Source organism: Salvelinus sp. IW2-2015, linkage group LG16, assembly GCF_002910315.2.
Source record: "Salvelinus sp. IW2-2015 linkage group LG16, ASM291031v2, whole genome shotgun sequence".
In the NCBI taxonomy this organism is placed as follows: Eukaryota; Metazoa; Chordata; class Actinopteri; order Salmoniformes; family Salmonidae; genus Salvelinus; species Salvelinus sp. IW2-2015.
The window spans coordinates 12007509-12026112 of NC_036856.1; positions in this window are offsets into that span (position 1 = coordinate 12007509).

The window sequence follows — 18604 nt, forward strand, 5'->3', positions numbered from 1 at the left end:
AAGAGCTATATAAATACATTTGATTTGATTTGATCAAAGCTGGGACTGAGAGACTGAAAAACTATCGCCAGGCCTAACTGTTAAATAGTCACATGGTGGATATTTGATGTTGCCATTAAGTCTATCACCATCAGATAACATTGGCAATAGGCTACATTTAAGGATTCATTTGATACCCCCCATGTAGCTATAGCTCAAACAGTCCAATTRGAAGCTTACCTTGTAAGATGTTTTCTGTTTGGTGAAAACGTGTAAAATTAGCATTTTGACTCTCTGGGCTAGTGATCAATAACGGTTAGTCACAGGCAGACAAATAAGATATCTTCATGATCTTTGGAGTCCCGGCTTCCGGTGTGTATCAACGTATTCCGTGTTTATTTTGTTTATGCGTCACAGCGCTAAACGGAATGTAGGTAGCAACCATCTTTAAGTGAGGTCATCGGCTAGGCCTGCCTTTATAAATTCGTATGCCCATATATGGTAGTAAGTCAAACAAAATATTTGAAGGCATCGATCAATAGACAAGATACTCACCTTTCCGCTGACACCCTGCTTTTGCAGATTGGGTCTACCGTTCTCATACCAGACTGAATTTCTTTTTTTTTAATCTAATAATGGGGACTTTACATTATAGATGAATAATGTTTACATATTGTTTTACCCACTTCATATGTACACTGAACAAAAATATATACACAACATGTAAAGTGTTGGTGTCACGATCGTGTGGAGGAGAGACGGACCAAAACGCAGCATGTGGAAAATAAGCCATCTTCTTTTATTAGAACGACGAAGATGAACATGAAACGAAACACTTATACAAACTATACAAAAACAACAAACGACCGTGAAGCTACAAACGCAAGTGCACACACAAACTACTTACGTTCAACATAGACACAGACACAGGAGACAACCACCCACCAACAAACACTGTGAAACTACCTACCTTAATATGATTCTCAATCAGAGGAGATGAAAACCACCTGCCTCTAATTGAGAACCATATTAGGTACCCATTCACCAACATAGAAACAGAAAACATAGACTGCCCACCCAAACTCACGTCCTGACCAACTAACACATACAAAACTAACAGAAAACAGGTCAGGAACGTGACAGTTGGTGCCATGTTTCATGAGATTAAATAAAAGATCCCAGACAAATCCATCTGCACAAAAAGCTTATTTCTCTCAAATGTTGTGCACAAATTTGTTTACATCCCTGTTAGTGAGCATTTCTCCTTTGCCAAGATAATCCATCCACCCTACAGGTGTGGCATAGCTGATTAAACAGCATGATCATTACACAGGTGCACCTTTTATTGGGGACAATAAAAGGTCACTCTAAAATGTGCAGTTTTGTCACACAAAACAATGCCACAAATGTCTCAAATGTTGATGGAGCATGCAATTGGCATGCTGACTGGAGGAATGTCCAACAGAGCTGTTGCCAGATAATTTTATGTTCATTTCTCTACCATAAGCCGCCTCCAACGTAATTTTAGAGAATTTGGCAGTACGTCCAACAGACCTCACAACCACAGACCACGTGTATGGCGTCGTGTGGGCGACCGGTTTGCTGATGTCAACATTGTCAACAGAGTGCCTCATGGTGACGCTGGGGTTATGGTATGGGTAAGCATAAGCTACGGACAACAAACACAATTGCATTTTATCGATTGGCAATTTGAATGCCCATTGTGAGGCCTTTTTGTTGTTGTTGAGTATCTGTGACCAATAGATGCATAACTGTATTCTTAGTCATGTGAAATCCATAGATTAGGGCCTAATGAATTTATTTCAATTGACTGATTTCCTCATATGAACTGTAACTCTGTAAAATCTTTGAAATGATTCCATGTTGCATTTATATTTTTGTTCAGTATATACTTAGGAAAGTATTCAGACCTCTTGACTTTTTCCACATTTTGTTACGATACAGCCTTTAAAATAAAAAAATTACATTGTTTTTCCCCTCATCAATCTACACACAATACCCCATAATGACAAAGCAAAAAACTGTTGATTTTTTTGCAACAAAATACCCCGGAAATATCACATTTATATAAGTATTCAGACCCTTTACTTAGTACTTTGTTGAAGCACCTTTGGCAGCGATTTCAGCATTGAGTCTTCTTAGGTATGACGCTACAATCTTGGCACCCTACTCCACTCAACACAGCCCCCTCCTGTCTGGGGGACGGCCAGACATTTCAAAGCCTCAGCCTGGGGGTTCCAGTGGGGTGCCAACCAGCCATAGCACAGGCTAACAGGATAACACTTGTTAATGCCGAGCAAACAGACATTTGAGTTGGGGTGTGAGGAATAGCTTCTTACTGGACCCCTGAAACACACCTCCAGTCCACTGGAGAGGCTGTCAGTTTCACATTGCACTCACCAACTGTCATGAAGGGCTTTCCAACTACACTCCACAGACTACATGGGAGCACAAAATAACTTGTCACACTTTATTTGGACAGTCCGGATTTTCCATTTGTAGATGATCTACAGATGGTCATTCTATGAACAAACAATATGTCGATTAGCAACTGCTAGCTAAGGTTACGGTTAGGATTAAGGTTAGGCTTAGAATAAGGGACAGGGTAAGGGTTAAGGTTAGGGATAGGGTTAGGGTTAGTAGATAGTTAGTTGAAATGTTACTGCTAGCCTGTAGATAGTCTGTAGTGCATTTACAGATGGTAACTAATTTATTCATGTGTACAATACTGTAACTTTAATACTGGTGTGCTTATCCTCTTTGTTTTAGGATGTGTACTAATTTAACATGGCTGTGACCTGGTAGAGAGGATGAAAGTGTGTTAAAGGGATGTGTGTTAATTGGCTCCCCAGTTCCACTATCAGGACCAAGCAAATACAGCTGGAATCCTGATGCCATCAACCTAAATTGACCCTCCCAGGGCCGGTTCCAAGCATAAGTCACATAAGCGGTCGCTTAGGAACCCCGGCTGCAAGGGGGCCCCTAACACACACACAAAAAAAGTACTATACACCAGGTGAAATTTAGAAATTTGGTTGTGCGTTAGCAGTTTTTCTCTTGTTATGTCAGTCGCTGACAGTCACTCAATTTGCCTTGTCAGCAAACCATTTTTCGATTGGTAGTTAGTCTAGCCAGCTATCTAAACATGTAGTAATTATGGCAGAATACTGACCAGGTACGCAGGGCACATGCCCAGAGGCCATGACCTCCAGGGGTCCCCCATTGATTTTGTTACTCATTCTCACACAGATATCCTATTAACATGGCATAAGTCATTACAAAAATATGTGTAGAATTGCAGGAAATTAGCTTCAAAACAAAATAGTCTCTCCAACTATTATCACTGCTGGGTGATTTAAAAAGTCAAAGTCAATTGATCCATAATATAATAATACTCTTAGCAAAAATGTTTGTCTTTAACTTACAACCTGTAGAAACTATGAGAATAGAAAGGTTCAGAAGTTTTGTGTACATTTAAAAAAAGAATTACACTTCCGGTCAAAGGTTTTAGAACACCTAATCATTCAAGGGTTTTTCATAATTTTTACTATTTTCGACATTGTAGAATAATAGTGAAGACATCAAAACTATGAAATAACACATATGGAATCAAGTAGTAACCAAAAAAGTGTTAAGCAAATCAAAATATATATTATATTTGAGATTCTTCAAATAGCCACCCTTTGCCTTGATGATAGCTTTGCACACTCTTGGCACACTCTTACTTCAATATATCCACATAATTTTCCTCCCTCATGAGGCCATCTATTTTGTGAAGTGCACCAGTCCCCCCTGCAGCAAAGTACCCCCACAACATGATGCTGCCAGCCCCGTGCTTCACGGTTGGGATGGTGTTCTTCGGCTTTCAAGCATCCCCCTTTTTCCTCCAAACATAACGATGGTCATTATTGCCAAACAGTTCTATTTTTGTTTCATCAGACCAGAGGACATTTATCCAAAAAGTACGATCTTTGTCCCCATGTGCAGTTGCACACTGTAGTCTGGCTTTTTTATGACGGTTTTGGAGCAGTGGCTTCTTCCTTGCTGAATGGCCTTTCAGGTTTTGGCAATATAGGACTCGTTTTACTGTGGATATCGATACTTTTGTACCTGTTTCCTCCAGCATCTTCACAAGGTCCCTTGCTGTTGTTCTGAGATTGATTTGCACTTTTCGCACTAAAGTACGTTCAATTCTAGGAGACAGAACGTGTCTCCTTCCTGAGCGGTATAACGGCTGCGTGGTCCCATGGTGTTTATACTTGCGTACTATTGTTTGTACAGATGAACGTGGTACCTTCAGGCATTTGGAAATTGGAAATTGCTCCCAAGGATGAACCAGACTTGGGGAGGTCTACACTTTTTTTTCTGAGGCCTTGGCTGATTTCTTTTGATTTTCCATGATGTCAAGCAAAGAGGCACTGAGTTTGAAGGTAGGTCTTGAAATACATCCACAGGTACACCTCCAATTGACTCAAATTATGTCAATTAGCCTATCAGAAGCTTGTAAAGCCATGACATCATTTTCTGGATTTTTCCAAGCTGTTTAAAGGCACAGTCAACTCAGTGTATGTAAACTTCTGACCCACTGAATTGTGATACAGTGAATTATAAGTGAAATAGTCTGTAAACAATTGTTGGAAAAAATAACTTGTGTCATGCACAAGTAGATGTCCTATCCGACTTGCCAAAACTATAGTTTGTTAACAAGACATTGTGGGAGTGGTTGAAAAATGAGTTTTAATAACTCCAACCTAAGTGTATGTAAACTTCCGACTTCAACTGTATATATATTTATGGGGGATTGGAAATGATGCAGACAATTACATTGATGGATGCCACAATCTATCTGCAATACTAAAGCTGATCTACCCCTAAAAATAAAAATACATAAAAAATCTCACTTAGGCTCCCTAAAAGGTTAGAGCCGCGACCTGGACCCTCCACAAAACAAGATAATATCTTGGCTTATGGCTTTGATCACAGCCACATGTCATGAGGTGTGTTGTGCGTGTGTGCAGTCTGTGGGGCGGTTGTATATGTTAGCAGTGCTGAGTGTGAAATGTACTGATTATAGCTTCAGATCCTCCCAGTGTCACTACGTGCAGTCCTGTGTCTAGACTAACCCCTCCATCCCTTTGGTTTGTGTAAAACTCCTGGGTGGTCCGTTGATACAGTTTAATAGGCACAGAGCATCTGCATATGGTTACCAGAATAGAACTCGACCTTATACAAACATGTCAACGGGGAATGTGGCTTCAGAGAACGTGGCAAGATTTCAAAAAACACAAGTGATTCTGTTATAATAAATTAAGTTATCTTTGTAGGAAGTAAATCAGAGTCGTCTTTCCATTTGTTTGTATTTTCAGCCAAACAAATAGTTATCATCACCCGCTAACACATACAGTACAATACACAAACACATACTAATATGGATGTAGCAGCACACACACACACACACACAACACACACACACACACACACACACACACACACACACACACACACACACACACACACACACACACACACACACACACACACACCACACAACACACACACACACACACACACACACACACACACACACACATACCAGGGGAGGCTGCTGATGGGAAAACGACTCATGATAATGGCCGGAACGGAGCAAATGGAATGGCCCCTGGAAAACAAGTATTTGATGTATTTGATACCGTTCTACTGATTCCACTCCAGTCATTATTACCACGAGACCGTTCTCCCCAATTCAGGTGCCACCAACCTCCTGTGATACATGCCGACAGAGCCTCTCTTTCACATTCATCTGTCTTGATAAGCGCTGTGAAAACAGCTGCAGGAAGTGTGTGAGACGTGAGATGTGGGTAGGTAGGACACTCTGCTACGAAGAATCTTAGCATCTGTTGTTTAAACCCATAATTATCGTGCGCCTGTCCATTCTTTTCTCCAGGCTACACCTGCTTTACCAGAGTTTCACACTAATAAAAGGCTTTTTGTGGCTTTTCCACTGCTCACACAGGCAGGTCAGGATGATGAGGTGTTGTTGTGGCTGGGCAGATTGTGGGCTTGCAAGGCACCGGGTCATTTGGCCTGTTTAGAAAGCATTGGGAATAATAACAATCCACGGAGATGATACACACACTTCTTTATTGTTTTCTTCTTCTTCAGATTCAAACAGAATCTGATAGAAAAATGTCTTTGTCCAGATATATATGATGATGCTCTGCCATGGTGCCCCCAGCCAGGGAGCCAGGCAGGTGTATCTGGTTTCAGTGGGCTGAGTGACCAAGCTCAGACGGGTGATTTTCAGTGTAAATAATTGGAGGGAGAGTGAGTGAGATGAGGCCCTGCTGTTCAAACAGGCACAGATCCTACTGTGAGCTGGACAAGGCCCTGAGGTTTATTAGCATGGTGGGAGATTGGTGTTTCTCTAAGATACATTCACAGAGAAGCAGCTTCCTGTTCATTACTTCACCAATCACAGAATCTCAGTCAGAGACGTGCAGATAGAGAGACAGAGATACATATTTACAGTGCATTCGGGAAGTATTCAGACCCCTTGACTTTTTCTACATTTTGTTACGTTACAACCTTATTCTAAAAGGGATGAATTCGTTTTTTTCTCTCGGCAATCTTCAAGCAATACCCCATAATGACAAAGCAAAAACAAGTTTTAAAAATGTCTAAAAACCTGCTTTCGCTTTCTCATTATGGGGTATTGTGTGTATATTGATGAGGGAAAAAAGTTAATTAATCAATTTTAGAATAGGCGTAACAAAATGTGGAAAAAGTGAAGGGGTCTGAATACTTTCCAAATGCACTGTATAAAGGTTAGCTACAGACAGACAGACAGACAGACAGACAGACAGACAGACAGACAGACAGACAGACAGACAGACAGACAGACATTTTGAGGAAATATATTTGATGTTTACAGAAATGCTCCACTTAGTTCTGAAGCCTGGGTTTCTGGGGTGGTCACTGCAGAACTGTGTGAATCTGATCTGATCTGGAGGTCCACTGTGTAGAAAGGGGAAATGGATAGGGATAAAGGCTTGGACAGTGTGTGCATGATCAATGTCACTATGTGAGCTAGCTCCCTAGAATTCGCCAGAGACAAAACAAAAGCAGAATCCTTCTCTCACTCTCTTCCTGCCTCAAAAAATAGAAAAATATCTTGTCCCACCACACCACAAAGCGTTGGTGAAACTTGAGCTTTGCTTTTGCAATTTCCCTCAGCCCAAGCTGGCTTAGCTTAAGCCCTTACCCTGTGCTCAGTGTCAAACACCCCCAAATGGGGAAGGGAAGGGGAATAGCTATAAACACTATGGCACTACAAGACCATATAAGATAAGATACAGTACTATTCCATGAATGAGGCCATAGCTCTTAAATGATTAGGAACGGCAACCAGTTAAAACGTGAGGCTGGAATTGAATACACAGGTATGTATTCCAGCCAGACCATGAGTTAGTGCCTCGTTGAATGACAAGTTTATGGTATTCTACAGACGTAGGATCTTAATTTGAGCCAGTTTGCTTCAGCGGGAAAATAATCCTGCAGCAACAGGAAATGTGAATTATTATGTGTATTATAATTAATGGAATGTTTTTGTAGGAGTTGATACATTTTTCGTTAGGGCAAATCAAGTCTGACATTTTAAAGAGGAAATTACAAATTTTAGAAGCATTTTTAAAACTTGCATACACTTCTGTGCAGGAACATTCTCAGCAACAAAAGAGTGATCAAATTAAGATCCTACATCTGTAAAGTGCAAACATTTCGATTGGGGGGGGGGGGGAATGTGAGAGAGAGTTATCCAAGTTGTTAGAGTTGGAGTTCTGCTTGGCAGATTTGTTCCCCCAATGCACCCCTGCCATCCAACCTCCCTTCCTCTATGTGGGAGGAGGAGAGTCAGGGTTCGTTTTTCACCCTCTTCATTTTTCCTCAATGAGACATCAGTCACCTCGAGTAGATTTGGAGAGCCGCCCTCTCTAAGGGGTCCCCAAATTCAGCACAGATGCTTCCTGCCTCAGAGCATCACTTCTGTGGAAGCCTGGCCCTGGCACTCCACATATGACTGGGGGAGGTGGCATTTCATGTTCAGGAATGAGCTAGTCATTACATTTGTTTTCTCAGCATTGAACGAAACCATGTGGATCTTGATAAAATGGTAGAGTTGTAGACGATTCATATTTGTGTTATTAATCGAGCGAGCCGAGGCAGGGATTATGGACATAGGATCCTCTTTGTGCCTTACTGTTCTTATAAAGCCAGAGTCTCTCTCTCTCTAGAGGACTGTAGCCTCTGGAAGCTGCTGAAGATAACTTTACAATCAGGGCTCCAAGATGACCTCACTCCATCCTACTTCTAGCTCTAGCTCCCCACTGTATGAACAGGAAATGGAGAGAGGAAAAAAAAACTCAATGACACGGAGAAGTAACAAACAGATAACATGAGACCAATCTTTTCGAAACCAACATCATGAACATGGTCATTGAGGATTTCAAGACGTATCCCAGAATAATAAAGATAATAGCAATAATCAGTGATGGAAAAAGTACTCAATTGTCATACTTGAGTAAAAGTACAGATATCTTAATAGAAAATGAGTTAAGTGCGTGGACTGGACAATTTTCCTGTCCTGCTAAGCATTCAAAATGTAAGAAGTACTTTTGGGTGTCAGGGAAAATGAGTGGAGTAAAAAGTACATTATTGTCTTTAGAAATGTACTGAAGTAAAAGTAGTCAAAAATATAAGTTGTAGAGTAAAGTACAGATACCCAAAAAAACTACTTAAGTAGTACTTGAAAGTATTTTTACTGAAGTGCTTTACACCTTTGGTAATAATGTCAAGGATAAATGTTTAGTTGGAGTTCAGTTGTGACTTTTATGCAGTAAATTCCTGCCGTGATTTGGATTCCCCTGGAACGGAATGTTTTATGTGGTTTTGAAAATATGAAAGACGCTCTTCTCACATCTGAGAACCATTAGTCCAAGGAACAGCGGAGGATTCTTTCCGCTTTCTTGGAATCTTGCTACATTTCTTTCTATCCCTTTCTTTCTTTCTTTTCATTTCTTTTTTCACTTTTGTCTTTTCACAGTTACAAGGATCATGGAATTTCTGAGTCCTTTTCCAGGAAGCCTTATTGCATGACCCACTGATTCCAAAGCTCTCCAAACATCACCCATATAACTGACCCTGCTCTCTCTCCCCTGCTTTCTCTCTCTCCATCCCCCTCTCTCTGTCTTCCCTCCACTGTATGTATTTAAGTCAGTAAAGCATGGCCAAGAGGCTGCGTACAATACACCCTGTCAGTGAGGGAGCCTCGCTCACGTGTACGCTTCCTCCTCGAGTTCTCACAGACCCTACTGAAGACATGTGAGGCCTGTCCGCCCCAACATAAATGGATCAGTGTGTTTGTGTGCTTTTTATGAGATGACACATTCTCATCCCCTGAACACTGCTCCCTTTTGTCTCACGTCACCTTCTTTGAAGTGCTGCATTCTTCTGACGCTGCATCACCGGGGCAGAGCAGCTGGCTGCTGGGGGCAGAGGAAAGGATATCTAGGTGAGGTGAGGCTAGGTTAGCCTCTTTCTGAAGGAGGATTGGTGGGAGGTGAGGAGGGATTTGGTGAAGAGTTTTAGGAGCTGGAGAAGACTTTTAATTTGAATCAGACAGAGCAAGGTAAGAGCTGTGATTAGGATGATATAAGGTGGCAGGGGTACCAACAATAACCCCAGCCTGAAGCTCACTCACTTATATGCCCGCCACTCAGATGTTTTCAAGAACACGCTGAAACAAATCAACAATAAAAAGACGGCGTGTTGTTGGTCAAAGAGCTTTATGGGAAAGTCTTGTGTAGACGACTTCTGCCCCTCGCCACAAAATAGCCCCCCTTTCCTCACCACATTGGTACCCAACAACCCTCAGTAATGATCTCCCTGAATGGTTGGCTAAATCTCCTGGTCTGACCCCAATGGAGACGAGCCCATTCTCTCTGACCACAGTTCTACTGATGAGGCCTCAAAGGACCTTAATTAAAGATGGCCGCTGTTTTTCCAGGGTTGTTTTCCCTCTGTATTTTTTCTGTGAGGAGGGAAGACCATGTTTTAATCTTCCTGGGCCCTTACCACCAGACCACAGGATTCCCAGCTGGGAGCGTCTCCACACTCAGCCACGCTCCACACAGACCCCATGGGCGCGACCACAAACCCCAGGATGATGACACTCCCAAACCTCCATTCAGCCCCACCTCACCACCTCCCTGACCTTAACGCCACCCTTCTCCAAAACATGAGTTTTAGATTATACACAGGCATACTGATGGAGTGTGGAGTGGAAAGTTGTGGAACTATGTCATTCAATGGAGGATGGGTAAACTGTGCTCTTTAGTTTAGTTTTTGTTTTGAGATGCAAAAATCTTGAGGCTTTGAGGATCTTCAATTAGGCATATCTTTGTCTACTATGGGAGAAAATAATAAGTTGACCTCAAAGACTGCCATGTCACTCACTCTCACACAAGCAGTGTGTTAATTACGGGGGAACCAGGATGAGACATGAGCTCCCGTAAATGCCAAAAAAAGTCAAACTTTGGGGGGGGTCTCGAAATAATGTAAATTTAACAACTAAGCAATTTTGTACTGCAGTGGTATGAAAATAAAAGTTTATCCCAAATTAAATGAACACCCCCACCTCTCTCATGATTTAAACCATTTATTGTTGGGTGTGCACTGCACACTGTTTGGATGTTGGAATTATTTTGMATTGGACGAATGTGCGCATGAAGCGTACTTTTTGAAGTGATTTGTTTGACAATCATATGAAAACATCATGACTGGTTGTGTTCATGCCACATTAAAAGGTCATACATTTTTTCCGTTAAATGGCATGTCTTTACTATTAGGCTCATACATTTTTTCCACACACATGAACACATAGGAGGTCTCGCAAAGAAATAGACCCCCCCTTATTTCAACTTAATTTGAAAAAACATGTTACCCCATCTCAAGAGGCTAAATTTAAAAAAATGACTATAGTAAGTGACTATTATGTGCCAAATAAAGTAACAGGGTTGACTGTAACAGGGTTGACGAATTCATCTTAAAAATTCCCTTTGTGAGAGAGGGAATGGAAGCTTGTTGTGTGCAACAGGGAGGGGCAATTGAATGCAAGCTTCACAAAAAATAATTAATTGTTAAAACATCTCTAGCCTGTCTGTCTACAGATATAGAATCTTAATTTGAGCCAGTTTGCTACAATATGAAAATAATCCTGCAGCAACAGGAAATGTGAATTATTATGTGGATTATAATAGGGGTTGATACATTTTTGTAAGGGAAAATCAAGTCTGAAATGTCCTGCATTGCAGGGAAATTCTCCTGCAATAGAAGATTCTACATCTGTATGGGTAAGAAGATTGACGTGTTATGCTCAGCTCACATAACAGGCTTAACCTTAAAATGACAAGCTGTTGTTCTTTACCTTAAAATGAATCACTAATCAATTAAAAATATATATATATATATTCAGAAATGACTGTCAAAGCAACAAAATAACTAGGGCTTTGCAATGATGGTGAAAACATTGATAAATGGTGGAATTAAGAGGATGCACAGAGGGACATGTCAAATTATGAATTTCGGCACTTTAGCAAGTCTTTATTCATATCAAAAATCTGATTTATAGAATTTTCTCATGTGGTCTATATTAAAGGGCACTTCATTTAATATAACATGCTTTTATTTTTTTGTTGCACAATTTCTACTTAAAATATAAAAGGGACGCAAAAGGCACAGAATGTGTAGAGTAATAAATGAGAGAGTAGTAGCCTTAGGGTCTGTTATACTGAATGACCCACTGATGACTGAGCTCCCCCATAAAGATTTTATCTAACATGCATCCAACACTTGCTCTGCTGAAACATCAGGGCTTATGCAGATATCACATTTCAAAGGAAAACATCACCGAACCTTTCTGACGTTTATGCAGTGACCATTAGAACTTTGACTGCCTTACATCAAAGCACTATGCTATAGCATATTTTCTGTTGTTTCTGCGGTGACCAGCACCTTGACAAAGACACAATGCTGTGCACAGGGCTTTTACTGTTCCTCTTTCTTTGCAAAAAAAACGACTAAAAACTATTTTTCCAGACATTTCCATTCAAAAGCGGTCTGGCCCATATAGGATGTGACATGTTGATTCATTCTTATGAGCAGTATGAGTAATGTGGGCTACTTATTCCTGCTGTGGGCCAGTCAGTGTGCTGGTTGGTCTGAGTGATGTATTTCCTAGTTCAAGGGCCTGTTCTCTAAGCTCCAGGCCTCTGGTGGTCTCACAAGGTTCAGGCAGCACCGGGAGGGAACAAACTGGGCATGGGACCAAGAATCTGCCCCGTCTCCGTTCTTCCAACCCTTTTACCCTTTCTGACACACAACACAGGGAATCAAAACTGCTTGGGTCTCCAGGGCTATTCTCATGAGGGGCTGGATGGGAGTGCTGAGAGTACCTTCTACTTCTTTCCAGGGGTCTGGCTCGGCCCATATGTCATCCCTCATATACAGAGATCTCTGGGAAGCACCCCAGCCTCAACGCTCACTCTGCTACACCACCGGCTGGATTCCTGCTCCTGCTCTTTGTGAGATGAGGCATGTGTAATCTTTTGGTCTGGATGATGTCACACAAATAGCTTTTCAACGTGGGGCAAGGCATCTCACGAGAGCCCTTTTAACAGTGACGTGCAGGGCTTCTAAAGGCATACCTTAACATGCAATAATAATGTTTAATGCTGACCATGCGCACCCTGTAAAAATATTCCCTCTGGATGGATCATAATGTGACTATCCCAACTCAGTACACACACCATATGACCATATGACCATATGACCATACTGTATCTACAGCACTACCAATTAACAAGATATGCACTGTTTAAATAGTTTAATAACCTGGTCTATCTGGATCATCACCATACTGTACCTGGGTGATTTGTGGTAGGCGGTTAGGCAATAGCATGTTCTGTGAGCGTTATGTATTCTCCGTGGGGCCCGATTCAGACTTAGGAAATATARGCCTTTCCTACACACGCCTTTCCTACACACTTTGCAGCCGTGGATCCCTTGCGTGCAATGTATACATGTAATGCAACCGCTGAAAACAAGTTTTAACCCCACGGTCTATGTCAGAAGTTTTGTTGAGCAGGCGTTTCAATGCCATGACAGAGGGTATCACGTCTGCTGCAGACGCAGTTGATGAGCTTATTTCTCGAGTCAGTTATTCGAATGGAGCTAGGAGTGTGTTCATGTTTCCAAGTTTCAAACATGTTCTCAAATGCCATTGAAATTGCAGCAGCCATATGAGAACCAGCACATTCTTGAGCATGCAATACGGTTTTCCTCAGGACGAAATCCTCGTCGACCCACAATGCTGATGCCCATAAAAGTGATGCCCATAGCAAGTAGCTCAGGGATGTGCAACAATACTGTGTAACTCCGAAGGGCAACATCTGTAAAAATAGCGCCTACTTGGTAGTGTGTACCGGTGCTCGACCAGTCGGCGAAAGCCAACATCATCCACGACACAGAACGGTTGATTTTCAAGGGCAATTACTTCACTAGATTCCTAAAGAAAAAGACATTTTCCTTGACACCCAAAAGTACTAGTTACAATTTGAATGCTTAGCAGTACAGGAAAAAGGTCAAATTCACACACTTATCAAGAGAACGTCCCTGGTCATCCCTACTGCTCTGATCTGGTGGACTCACTAAACATAAATGCTTCCTTTGTAAATTATGTCTGAGTGTTGGAGTGTGCCCCAGGCTGTCAATAAAGTAACAATAAGGGAAATTGTGCCGTCTGATTTGCTAAATATAAGGAATTTGATGTATAGCATTTACTTTTACTTTGTACTTTTACTCAAGTATTACAATTGAGTACTTTTTCCACCACTCTACTTAAGTACATTTAAAATCTGATGCTTATAGACTTTTACTCAAGTAGTATTTTACTGGGTTACTTTCACTTTTACTTGAGTCATTTTATATTAAAGTATCTTTACTTTTACTCAAGTATGACAATTAAGTACTTTTTCCACCTCTGTATGTACGTCAGCTTTGACATCGGTTTTGCACATTGCCGTTAAACTAGACATTCGGTCGATGCCGATGTTGGCATTTTTAGCTAATATCGACCGATTCTGATATGCTAACCGATATAGCGTGCGTCCCTAAAAAATACTGTTTTGGGGAGTCTTTAAGCATAAAATATATTGGTGAATCAAAAATACTGTGGTTTGATTAATCCTGAAAGTTGCCGATCCATGAAATATTGTAAGGTGAGACAAGTGTACAACAGGGGTCCTATAAATCTACTCTAATAATCCTCACTAATATGGAACTGTGATGACAACGTACAGTCGTCATGACCGTGCGCCAGGTTCTAGGTTTAAACTGCTACGTATGGTCTGCGTTCCTAAATGATTCAAATAAGTTACATGTCCAAAATTATTGCACAACTTGTAATATGTTAGCTTAATATGATCCCCTATGGCTAGCGATCCTCAGGAACAACCACACGAACGTGACAGAAGAAAGAAAGGTAACCTATCGATGTAATTGTCACGACTTCCGCCGAAGTTGGTGCCTCTCCTTGTTCGGGCGGCGTTCAACGGTCGACGTCACCGGCTTTCTAGCTACCACCGATCTACGTTTCTTTTTCCATTTGTTTTGTCTTGATTGTACACACCTGGTTTCCATTACGTTATAATTTATTCCCTATTTAACCCTCTGGTTCCGACATTTTGTGCGTGTTTGTTCTTTGTTAAGTAGTCGCTCGGTTGTGTCAGGCTGGAATATTTTTCCCTGTATGGAATTTGTTTGTGATTTTCCGAGTAAAGTACGTTGTTACTCAGTTCTGTGTCCTGCGCCTGACTCCGTCCTACCTGGTGCACACTGACTCATGACAGTAATGGAATGATGCAACATGTAAGGAAACTAACACTAAAGTCAATGACAGTTATACATGCTTATAGGTATAACTGATTGTGGACACCAATAGTGGCTAACACTTAATACAATGCAATTTTTAAAACACTGTGAAAAGTCATACAATTAAAACATTCTAGAAATCATTAATCAACTCGGTCGGTTTGGCACTACACTGTCATTTGTGCATGGCTACAGAAGCCTATAGCTCAGCTATCCAAATTTCATCCCAAGTTATAAGGCCAGCATTTCATAAACTTCACTGTGGAAAAGGTGATATATTGATATGCTTTAGTTTGCTGCCATATGACTGGTTTCACATTTGTCTCCTGCGATCATAAGGTAAAATAGATCTGAAACTATTGTAATGTATATTTACAATCCCATTATCCAAACAGCTAACTAATTTACCTACAGTTAAAGTCGGAAGTTTACATACACTTAGGTTGGAGTCATTAAAACTCGTTTTTCAACCACTCCACAAATGTCTTGTTAACAAACTATAGTTTTGGCAAGTCGGTTAGGAAATCTACTTTGTGCATGACACAAGTTATTTTTCCAACAATTTAAAGTCAGATTATTTCACTTGTAATTCACTGTATCACAATTCCAGTGGGTCAGAAGTTTACATACACTAAGTTGACTGTGCCTTTAAACAGGTTGGAAAATTCCAGAAAATTATGTAATGGCTTTACAAGCTTCTGATAGGCTAATTGACATAATTTGAGTCAATTGGAGGTGTACCTGTGGATGTATTTCAAGACCTACCTTCAAACTCAGTGCCTCTTTGCTTGACATCATGGGAAAATCAAAAGAAATCAGCCAAGGCCTCAGAAAAAAAAGTGTAGACCTCCACAAGTCTGGTTCATCCTTGGGAGCAATTTCCAATTTCCAAATGCCTGAAGGTACCACGTTCATCTGTACAAACAATAGTACGCAAGTATAAACACCATGGGASCACGCAGCCGTTATACCGCTCAGGAAGGAGACACGTTCTGTCTCCTAGAATTGAACGTACTTTAGTGCGAAAAGTGCAAATCAATCTCAGAACAACAGCAAGGGACCTTGTGAAGATGCTGGAGGAAACAGGTACAAAAGTATCGATATCCACAGTAAAACGAGTCCTATATTGCCAAAACCTGAAAGGCCATTCAGCAAGGAAGAAGCCACTGCTCCAAAACCGTCATAAAAAAGCCAGACTACAGTGTGCAACTGCACATGGGGACAAAGATCGTACTTTTTGGAGAAATGTCCTCTGGTCTGATGAAACAAAAATAGAACTGTTTGGCCATAATGACCATCGTTATGTTTGGAGGAAAAAGGGGGACGCTTGAAAGCCGAAGAACACCATCCCAACCATGAAGCACGGGGCTGGCAGCATCATGTTGTGGGGGTGCTTTGCTGCAGGAGGGACTCGTGCACTTCACAAAATACATGGCATCATGAGGATGGAAAATTATGTGGATATTTTGAAGCAACATCTCAAGCCATCAGTCAGGATTGTCACTACTTCCACCGAAGGTGGCGCCTCTCCCTGTTCGGGCGGCGCTCGGCGGTCATCGTCGCCGGTCTACTAGCTGCCACCGATCCTTTTTCCTTTTCTTTTGGTTATGTCTGTCTTGTGTGTCACCTGTGTTCTATTTGGGTAATTAYGGGGGGGGGGGTATTTTAATCTCGCCATTTCCTCTGGGTTTTGTGCGGGATTGTTGCYTTTACTGTCATTCAGTTTTGGGTTGCGTTTTGGGTTATGTTTGACAGGTGGTTTGAGGCTACTGTTGTAGTCCTGTTTTTCCTGTTCTTTGGACCTTGTTTATTAAACGCCCTTTCGGAAACTTGTTTTCTCTTGCGCCTGACTCCACACCCACATCTCCTTTTGGAAAATATTGACAAGGATGTTAAGGCTTGGTCACAATGGGTCTTCCAAATGGACAATGACCTCAAGCATACTTCCAAAGTTGTGGCAAAATGGCTTAAGGACAACAAAGTCAAGGTATTGGAGTGGCCATCACAAAGACCTGACCTCAAACCTATAGAACATTTGTGGGCGGAATTGAAAAAGCGTGTGCGAGCGAGGAGGCCTAGAAACCTGACTCAGTTACACCAGCTCTGTCGGGAGGAATGGGCCAAAATTCACCCAACTTATTGTGGGAAGCTTGTGGAAGGCTACCCGAAACGTTTGACCCAAGCTAAACAATTTAAAGGCAACGCTACCAAATACTAATTGAGTGTATGTAAACGTCTGACCCACTGGGAATGTGATGAAAGAAATAAAAGCTGAAATTAATCATTCTCTCTACTATTATTCTGACATTTCACATTCTTAAAATAAAGTGGTGATCCTAATTGACCTAAGACAGGGAATTTTTAATAGGATTAAATGTCAGGAATCGTGAAAAACTGAGTTTAAATGTATTTGGGCAAGGTGTATGTAAACTTCCAACTTCAACTGTAGCTCTTATCAATAGCTCTTACAAATTTGGAAATTACAGTGCATGGAGAATTGTGTTATTTCTATCGGGGGTAGTTAAACTATTTCCCTGGGTTCCTGCTGTACAATCCATACAGACAGTGGTGCTTTCACCCTGCCCCAGATCACATGGGGAAATGTGGTTCTGCTTAGCAGATTGAGGTGGTGGAGGGGGCTGGAAGACAGTCAGTGGGGTTCCCATGCCACACTTGTAAGAGAGTCATTGGAAGACCCAAGAGGATCACAAATCATCCCAGTCACTCCACTGCTGCACGTTCAAGGCTAAGCCTGGTCTGGTGTGTTATTCCATGTTCCATGACAAGTGGTATAGGCATGTGTCTGCAAAAGTGTGTGTGTGTGTGTGTGTGTGTGTGTGTGTGTGTGTGTGTGTGTGTTGTGTGAGAGAGAAGAAGAGGGATAGTGTCAGTGTCTGCAAAAGTGTGTGTGTGTGTGTGTGTGTGTGTGTGTGAGAGAGAGAGAGAGAGAGAGAGAGCTGTCTCTTATACACATCTAGATGTGTATAAGAGACAGGCTAAGCCTGGTCTGGTGTGTTATTCCATGTTCCATGACAAGTGGTATAGGCATGTGTCTGCAAAAGTGTGTGTGTGTGTGTGCTGTCTCTTATACACATCTAGATGTGTATAAGAGACAGGTGTGTGTGAGAGAGAGAGAGAGAGAGAGAGAGAGAGAGAGAGAGAGAGAGAGAGAGAGAGAGAGAGAGAGAGAGAGAGCTAAACGAGAGCTAAACGAGAGCTAAACGCATGATTCCATACAAATTTCCCCAATTAGTTTTATTATCTTTAGAGCCTGGCCATGCCAGCTGGCCTGAACACATTTATCTATGAAGGCTTGGGAGTGTCCATTAATCTAATGTATAGGGAAACACCCACAATCTAAATATAAACGATCCCAACAGAACAAAAGGAAATCTACATGATTTGTATATCAGGAGTACTGGCATTTGACCTTCCCACTCATTTTATTACCAAGTCCTTTATTCTCAAAAGTCATAACTCCATTGAAGTTGTACTCCCTAATTACAGTATGATGTGAGTTTCAGCATTTTCATGCGTTGTGTGAAGACAGTATTTACAACCAACTTACAAAACATGGTGAGGAGTGGTGAGGAGACTATTTCAGGGCAGTCCTGACAAACAC